This window comes from Solanum verrucosum, unplaced genomic scaffold (genome assembly GCF_900185275.1).
Source record: "Solanum verrucosum unplaced genomic scaffold, falcon-dt-bn FXZP01000462.1, whole genome shotgun sequence".
Lineage (NCBI taxonomy): Eukaryota > Viridiplantae > Streptophyta > Magnoliopsida > Solanales > Solanaceae > Solanum > Solanum verrucosum.
Window position 1 is genome coordinate 161,620 of NW_026019987.1, and position 10,027 is coordinate 171,646.

Genomic DNA, 10,027 nt, shown 5'->3' on the forward strand with positions numbered 1-10,027 from the left:
TTGTTATTTTAAAAGGTTTGAGTTTAATCATTTTCGAGTTAAAGGAAATTCAAATCAAGACTCAATTTTAATTACGTGTGTAAACCATATGATAATCTAGTTTATAAAGTAGGTAAAAACTGTATAGATAATGCATATTGTATATTGAGTATACATATATTAATATATGTAAAATCTATACATACCCATAATAGATTCTAATACAATATATTTTGTATATATTTCAACTATGATGATTGTAGCGACCCTTTCGGAGGGATACTATCACTTAATGAGAAACCTAATTTAATACTTGCGATATTTAAAAGAGATTAACGAAGGGCATAATGATTTTAATCTAATAGAGGGATTAGGTTCATCACGAATAATTTAGTTAAGGATATACATCTTGCCCATTTAAACATTTATTTGATGTTAAAATTGACATGGCGCGGAATTTAACTTATGACGGAAAAACCCCTCCCAGAATAATTTAAGCAAATAACTGACGAGTTTTTCATGCATATATTATCCTCACACTTAAGGATGAGATAACAAGAATATTACAAGACTTGTGTTTACACACCCCAAAAGAACAAAACATATAGACATACTTATATTACAACCCATGGTGACCTGATCAATTTAGTCCTCAAAAATTCATGTAAATATACAACACATAGATCATGTACAAGTCCCAAGGTTTATACAAAATATAGATGCCTATATGCAAATGTGATATTCCTTAAGGCTCTCAAAATCTCCATCTTCAATGGCCAACTTCATGCATTCTCTCGAACATTCCCTACAATAGAAACAACTATCGCTAAGCATATAACTTAGTGGTGCAAAAACTATAGGTTCGGAGCCCTCAAATTCACCAAGTTACCTTTCTCAAGTCATGGGCAGCATAATTGAACATAATAAATAAATCAAGTAAACAATATATAAAGAGTATCAAGTTCGATATTTAATGATCCAAATGTCAAGAACGCTCATAGCACCATTTTCCAAGAGATTCAACAACAAGGCTCGCCCAATATATACATCATGTTGTCACACCAAGCACAAGCAAGTATCAAGAAGGGACGACGCCCTGTATCAAGAAGGGTCAAAGCCCAATAATCAAGAGACCAAGAACCATATTAAAAATGGCTTTCTAGTTCGTACTTAAAATGGACAACTTTCATTCTTAAGACGGACTAAAAATCCAGAGTCAAGATGGCAAATGATCCGAATCAAGAGGCATGCCAATAGTAACAAAGTCACAGCCACATGAAGGACAAAGTCCCAACAAGAGTGCCAAGTGATCAAACAATCCGTACAAGTGGGAGAGTTACACAAGTGTCTTTAACGTCTCAAAGGATACCAACACGACAATGCAAAGTGACAAGAAGTAACCAAGATACCAAGATCAACTTTCAGATATACCAGCAGTTAAAAGAGTGCAAGTACAAGTTTATACACAAACCTCAGTGCTTTAGCAAAGAAACAGTCAAAGTTGTCCCGTATTTTCATAAAGACACCTTAACTTTCAAAGTGTCCTATCACCCCACAGAACTATTTAATATCTTTGTAAATGGGTCATTTTGACCCATTCCCTCGTCTATTTAGTGGCGCGTGTTGCTCACTCCCTATGATGAGAAAAGACCCGACCCGACCCTGTTCTTTGAAGAAAGTCGTTTCTTCTTTTCTTTTCTTATTTCTCAACTTTCCCTAAAATCTAAAGAAATAGAAAAGTTTTTTCATCGTGTTGTTGTTGATAATCTTGTTGTTTATGTGTCTTGGAGAAGATTCTTGGAGATTGAAGGTCTAACATGTTAGGGCTCTACATCATATGATAAAAATCTTCTCTTTTTTCGATTATTATGATTTTAGGGATTATTAAAATCTTCTTGTAAAAGTGTTGGAATCGACCTCCTATTGTTGCCATTGTTAAGATATTGTTAGGATATTATAGTTTTTCGTTGTTACAGGTTGATCTTGCTATGGAAAAAACCATGAAATCAAAAAATTAGGACTATTTTGGGTTTAAAATTGGGGAAGATGACATAAATTGATTATATAATTAATAATAAAGAAAGAAAATGACACGTGACACTTTTAAATTGGTCCATGGCAGTGAAAACACGGAATGACGCGCCTCATGTGCGCGGTAACAACCCAGACGGGGGAATGGGTCAAAATGGTCCATTTACAACGATATTAAATAGTTCTGTGAGGTGATAGGACACTTTGAAAGTTAAGGTGTCTTTATGCAAATACGGGACAACTTTGATTGTGTCTTTATGTCTTTTCTAAAAATAATGTCTAATAATACATGTTCAGTTTAACAAATCAAGAGGTAATCTAATTTTTATGTCTATTTTACCCTTGCTAACTACTAAATATAAAAATAATTGTCCAACAATACATGTTCAGTATTTATCATCTAACAAACATTTTTCAACATTAAATTTAATTAAGTCAAAAATAAAATAGTTATATTACCTTTATTATTTATCATTTCTTAAGGAGTGTGCCATGTCAGGAACAAATAATCCATTCTTGCTCTATATATTCATATTTGTCGCCACACTTCTACCAACCAAAAAAGTAAATAAATTGCCACATATTAAGGCCATCTCCAACCCTATCCTCTATTTTACTCTCCAAATATAGAGTTTTCTATTTTTTCAGACAACCAACTCCAACCCAATTCTCTATTTTACTCTCTAAAAAGAATCTTTTTCTCTCCCCTCAATATTATATTATTATTTTTATTTCATTTTTATTTCCTTATTTCATAATATAAATCATTTCTTCTCTTTGCAAAGAATCACTCTATAATCTTCATGTGATACAAAATTTCATTTTTTTTTCAAATTCTTCATTTAATCTAAATTTCTAAATAACATAAATTGCAATAAATATTACATATAATACATATTAACCAACAATTCAAATAAAAGTGAAATCATTGATGAATTATAATTACATTGTAAATATTGTTTCATCGTAAAATTTATTTTAAATTTTACATAAATACTCAACTTTCAAGACTATTACGTTACTCTCATAAATGTTCGATTAATGTATAACGGAGTTCAAAATGCGCAATTTTTCGTTCTTATTTATTTAGGTGTAGCTAAAAATTGTTAATTAACAATTTCATCTTGTATCCAATTATTTCGTGTACTAATTTACTTCCTCTATTTCATTTTGAACTATTGCATCAAATATTTTCATGCTCATTAAAAAGTGTAGTTTAATAATTTATCACTATAACATAAAAGTAGATTGTTTGAATTATCATGTAAATTTTGTGCATACTTCATAATGAAAAATAACTATAATTTAAATTACATATTTAAAATGATAAAAAAAAATAAAAAAATAAAATCAAAAAATTGTTAATTCGGGAGGGAAGTAGCATACTTATCAATTATATGTTTTTAGACGTTATATTACTTAGAAAATAATTACAAATATTAGAGACTTAATTAATAATCTTATATAATATAAATAATATAAAATAACTTTAAATTATATATTTAAAGTGGCAATTTCTTTTAAAAATAATAAAATATAAAAAATATTAATTTGGGTCGATGTAGTATCTTGTTAATAATATATTTTTAGATGTTATATTACATTAGAAAATAATTACAAATGATAAAGACCTAATTAGTAATATAATAGAAATAATATTAAAATAATCAAAAAGTAAAATAGAGAGGTGAATAGTAGTTCTCCAAATTTGGAGAACTACTATTCGCCTCTCTATAATTGAAGAATAGAGAGTGAAATAGAGAGTGCTTGGAGAATCCATTCTCTATTTTACTCTTCAAATATAAAGAATAGAGAGTAAAATAGAGATGAGTTGGAGATGGTCTAATTGCAAAAGGATTCTTGAGTTTTTGAATATTTAGTCAAACCTTATGTGACATGTTTTGGATTAAAAAATAGGGAAAATGCATAAGTACCCCCCCAACCTATGCCCGAAATCCCAGAGACACACCTAACCTTTACTAAGGTCCTATTACCCCCCGAACTTATTTTATATGTAATATTCTACCCCTTTTTGGCCTACGTGGCACTATCTTGTGGGCCCAGCGCATGTTGACAATTTTTTCAAGAATAGTGCCACGTAGGCCGAAAAGGGGTAGAATATTATAGATAAATTAAGTTCAGGGGGGTAATAGGACCTTAGTAAAGGTTAGGTGTGTCTTTGGGATTTCGGGCATAGGTTGGGGGGGTACTTATGCATTTTCCCTTAAAAAATACTCTTTCTTGGATTTTTTTTTTCAAGGACTAAATAGTAAACATTATTTAATAAGAATAGTTTGGTAAAATACGTATATCAATATTTTCTTTGTCTCTCAATTTATGTGATATGTTTTAGATTTCGAAATTCAAACAAAATTATTTATAATCGTAAATTTTTGGGAAAATGCATAAGTACCCCCCCAGCCTATACTTGAAATCCCAGAGACACACCTAACCTTTACTAAGGTCCTATTACCCCCCTGAACTTAATTTATCTATAATATTCTACCCCTTTTCGGCCTACGTGGCACTATCTTGTGGGCCCAGCGCATGTTGACATTTTTTTCAAGGATAGTACCACGTAGGCTGAAAAGGGGTAAAATATTATAGATAAATTAAGTTCGGGGGGGGGGGGTTAATAGGACCTTAGTAAAGGTTAGGTGTGTCTCTGGGATTTCGGGCATAGGCTGGGGGGGTACTTATGCATTTTCCCTAAATTTTTTATAATCTTTGAATATTTTGAATTGTCAATTATTGTGACTTATAGTAATTTTTACGTAGTTTACAAATATATAAATTTTATATAAAAAAATGATGATTTTATGCTCAAATTCTTGGTCAAATTTTAAATTATTTCACTCTTAAAAAATAAAATATGTCATATAATTTGAGACAAAATTTATTAATAAATATGTCAAATTAAACAAGTAAAAATAAACAGTGCGTGAGCATATTTGAGAGTACGAGTAGGTAGTTGGAACCGGCTTTGTAAATTGTAATATAGTTGAAATTATTAATGCTTTCTTAAATGACAAAACTAGTGATTTTGATCAACTTGCCATACATTTGAATATGTGGTTATTAATTGATCACTTTCTTTTTTAAATGTATATTAAAAAATTATAAATAAAAAAGTAATTTTACTAATTCACTTTTTAAGAATTTTAAAAATAAATGTAAACACCTTTTAAAAAAAATTATTTGAAAGGTAATATAGGAAAATTTTAAATAATGTGTTATTGATTTAGTAAGATGATAAATTAATATGAGATAACTATTTTTAGTAAGATGATCTAATATGAGATGGGGAGATTTTTTCATATTTTTACAGCAATTTAATTAATAGTACTTTTTTTGTTAGTAGCAATCTAAAAGGCAGACAAAAATACCTACTCCAATCGATGTTTAATTAAAGTATTAAGGGTCTGAAAAATACCTCAACTTTGGTCGGATTTGCTGTTGCGATACTAAACTTTCATGAGGACCTATTACCTCCCTAGACTAGTTAATACCGTATTTTTTACCCCCTGAACTATTTAATAGTGTATTTTAAAGGTATATATGTGCCCACGTGGACTCATTACTATTTATAATTTTGCATTATTTTTTATATCCACGTGGGCAAATATATATGTTTAAAATACAGTATTAAATAGTCTAGGGAGGTAATAGGTCCTCATGAAAGTTTAGTATCGCAACAGCAAATTCAACCAAAGTTGGGGTATTTTTCAGACCCTTATCCCTTAATTAAATTAAAATCTTTAAAATTAAATTGGAGGGAATAATATTTATATAATAAAAAATTGTGCATAATTTATTTTATATCATAACTTTTTTTTAAAAAGAAAAAGTCTATTAAACTCTGTATCTAGTAAAAAATCATTACACAAAAATTGAAATATGGAATGAATAATCAACTAGTGACTTCTATAATTTTGAAGACTTCTACTTCATTTTTATGATCAGTATTTTTTCGTTTTTCATTAATTTCATCATAATATTTGAATTTTTTTAAATTTATTTATATTTTTAACTCATTTAATAAAAAAAAACGATTTTATCCCTCTTACGATTGTACAATTGTACAATGTTTGCTATAATTGTGGCATCTGTTGTCTACATCAGAATTTATTATAGCTAGCTTCAATTATATCTAATTAATCTTTTACAAAGGTACAACTTACAACATATATCTTTGAAATTAATTTGGGTGGATCTTGATTTATTTAAGGTGAAAAAGGATAAATATACCTCTGAATTATTATAAATGGTATGTAAATATCTTCTGTCATATTTTTGGGCATTGTTGCCCTTGCCATCCAAATACTAACGGATATAAACGTGTCATAATCGTATCCATCGACCCGACATTTATTAAATATCGGATCGACGAATAAGATTGTGTCACGTGCCCTATTTAGTCTTCTGTTAGAGTGAAGGGCATATATGCTCTAGTTTTTGGACGGCAGGGGCACCAACATCCCAAAAATATGACGAAGGGTATCTGCATATCATTTACATTAGTTCAGGGTTATATTTGTCCTTTATAAGTGAAGTCTGAGAATGATGTGTATACATAATCTAAAATTCTTTCTTTTTTCTTTTCCCCAAAGAATCCTCAGCTAAAGTAAAATATAATAATTTAGTATGAAAAGCTAGGAAATACAATAGTGAAAGTAGTCATATAGTCCTTCGGGATGACTCAGTTGGTTTGGAGGGTGGTTATTCACACGGATGACCCGCGACTGATCCCCCTCAATGTCTTTTGAGTCAAGCCTGCCTAGTGCGATTTACATCATCTGTGTGGTTTGTAGGCTATTACACAATGAAAAGTTTACCCAATGCGCACAAAGTGCGCATCCAAAGGACAAAGTGTTGACACCCAATTCTGATGCTCCCCAATAATAATTGATTTCCGAGTTTCTCAATTTTAAACGATTCGAAATAATTAGTTTTTATAAAGTCCAAAATATTTTTCAAGTTACTTTTAATTAATTTTATTATTTTTATAATTTTTGGACTATATAAATATATATATATATATATATATATATCATAATTATGTATATAATTAATACATTTTATGTATATTCGAAAATCGCCTCAAAAAGATTTTAACTTTAATTAAATATTTGGTTAATTAGTTTAGTTATATAATAATTTATGTTCTTGAAATAATTAGTTTATAATGAAGTTAACTATTTTATTTCGTTAAGATTAAGAAGCTTGTTAACTAATCAATCTTAATTCATCGTGCTTAGATTCTAGCCGGATTCACTATCTCAACTCAATTCGGTTATGCTTTAAGTTTTATATGGCCATAATTGTAATCTATTTAGTCATCTTGTTCTACCCAATTTCAAACCCAATTCCTCCAATCCAAATTATCCAATTTTAACAATAAACAACAACCCATTATCCATACTTGAACCCATTTCAATACCCATTAGAACCATAACAACAAATACCCATTCCCAGCCCATTCCATACTCCCCTACCCACCAATTTCCCATTCTAATCTCTAATTACAGCAGCCTCTTAATATGACAACAATAATACCCAGCCCATTAACAATACGTACAACAATTCCAATACAACAACCGACCCAAACCTCCTGCCCAATGCAAACATTATAATATTCCTTTTTTTTTGGGAAATTTTTCAAAAGAGCAATATTTTAGCTTTTAGTGGGACTCCTTAGCAACAATTTCATTATTTATTAAAAATGTCATTATTTTAGTTTGTTAAGTGATTAGTTATGTATTTATTTTATTTTGATTAATTTGAAAGAATACAAATAATTAATAACAGAACAGAGAAAATCACGGAACAAAAAAAGTCAAAAAAGGTAAAAAAGATTTTAAATACAAATCAGTTACGTTTTGAAAAGAGCATAAATAGTCATTTTTCCGTCGACCCTTTTTTTGCTTTCTTCTTAAGAACATCAAAAAAAAAAAAATTAAAATAATTTAGTTTGTCTTCCAAATCATTCATCTGATAACTTTCAAAACTTCTTCAAGTTGAATGCGACATATTTTTGAAACAGAATTTTTTAAAATTGACAACTATAAATTTGTCGCATCCAGTGAACAATCGAAAAACAATCAGGTATTTTTTTCAATTTTTTTATTTGTTTGGATGAGATATTCGTATAAGTCGAGTACAAGAGTGTTGTTTTTTTTTCCTGATTGAATCAATGAAATCTTTGTATGCATTGGGATTTATAGCTTTTTTAGGATGTTTTGTATCTAAATTATGATGTATAACGAATGAAATTGTTTTTTTTTTTTAGTTTAGTAGCTGTTTTTTCTGTTTGAATGCATACAATAATTTGTATCTCATTAAGTTAATGTAACTAATCGATCATGAACTATATGTTGAATACAACAATATATGAATACAAAAGTGAGATGAAAATACAAAGTTATAAATACAAAGTGAGATTGAATATAAAGTTGTGAATACAAAAGAAATACTCTCTTCATTTGAGATACAAAGTGACTTTGAAAGGTAAAATACAAACTAATGGATCATGAATTATATGTTGAATACAACAATATATGAATACAAAAATGAGATGAAAATACAAAGTTATAAATACAAAGTGAGATTGAATATAAAGTCGTGAATACAAAAGAAATTAAATACTCTCTTCATTTGAAATACAAAGTGACTTTGAAAGGTAAAGTAGGCACAAAAAATACAAAACTTGTTGGTATACAATTAGGTTGAATACAAAACAAAAGAGAAATACAAACTTGTTCACATATAAATTGAGATTGAAATACAAAATGAATAACCAATAAAATACAAAATTGTTAGCATACAGTTAGGATGAATACAAATTAAGAAGGAAATACAAACATGTTGGTATACTAATTGAGATTGAAATACAATGCAACCCTTGGGTAATACACAAATCAAATGAGGAAAATTCCCCAAAATTTTGAATATTATTTGGTATACCTCTAGTAATTCTGATTGAATCAGTCATTGTAGACAACCAGATGCTTTCCCCATAATCTAAAACCCTAAAAGCAAATTTCGATATTATCAAATTTTAAAATGTATTAAATATCAAACAAAACAAACATATATATGAATTTCTAGAATCTATAAAATCTGAAAAACTAAAAGAAAATCACAAAAAAAATTTGAAATTAATAAATATATGATGAATATTTAAACAAAATCACATAAAAATTGGAAAATTTGACTGAAAATCCGTAATGTATAGAATCAGTGATTTAAACATCAAATAAAAAAAAATCAAAATTGATAATGGAAATTACCTTGTCAACCGAGAAATCTGCTTGAATTAACAAAGAGATGTCGTTTAACAATAAAGAAAATTTCTTGATGAACAACAATTTAGCACTTTGAAGAAAGATAAACTTGAAACATGAGAGGTGGGGAAGAAACGTGAATGGTGATGAAAAAAGGTTAATGGTATTGGTTTAATTTATTTTTTTCACTTTAAACGGTTATTGATATATAATTTGGTTTAATATAGGACTCTTTCCATAAATAAAATTAATTTAAAATACTAAAATCTAAATACATATTATTTTATAAAAATATTGTCATTCTGCCATTTTAAATAAATATTTTAAAGTGTTGTTATTTTGACTAATTATATTAAGTATTTTGACTTAATTGCTAATTTTCTCTTTTTGGTTTTTTCCTCACTAACCCACCTCAATTATTTTCCCAATACAAACAACAATACCAAAAAGACCCCTACGTGCTTCTTCTTCACGCGATACAATACAGAGAAACCTAGAAAGGACAGCAGCTCCAACGTTCTCAAACAACGATTCCTTGTCTTCTTCCTCACGTCCCTCTCAACTCGTACAGTTGCAGTAGGCACGCGTTTCTCCCCTTTCCTCTTTCGAAATGGGGAGAAAATTTCAGAAAAGTATGTCTCCCCCTCAAATGGTGAAAGAAGTTTTTGAGTTTTGAAATTTTTGGATGGGCTTTGGACCCGAATTTTCGTTGGTTTCCCTCTATTTCTGCCCTA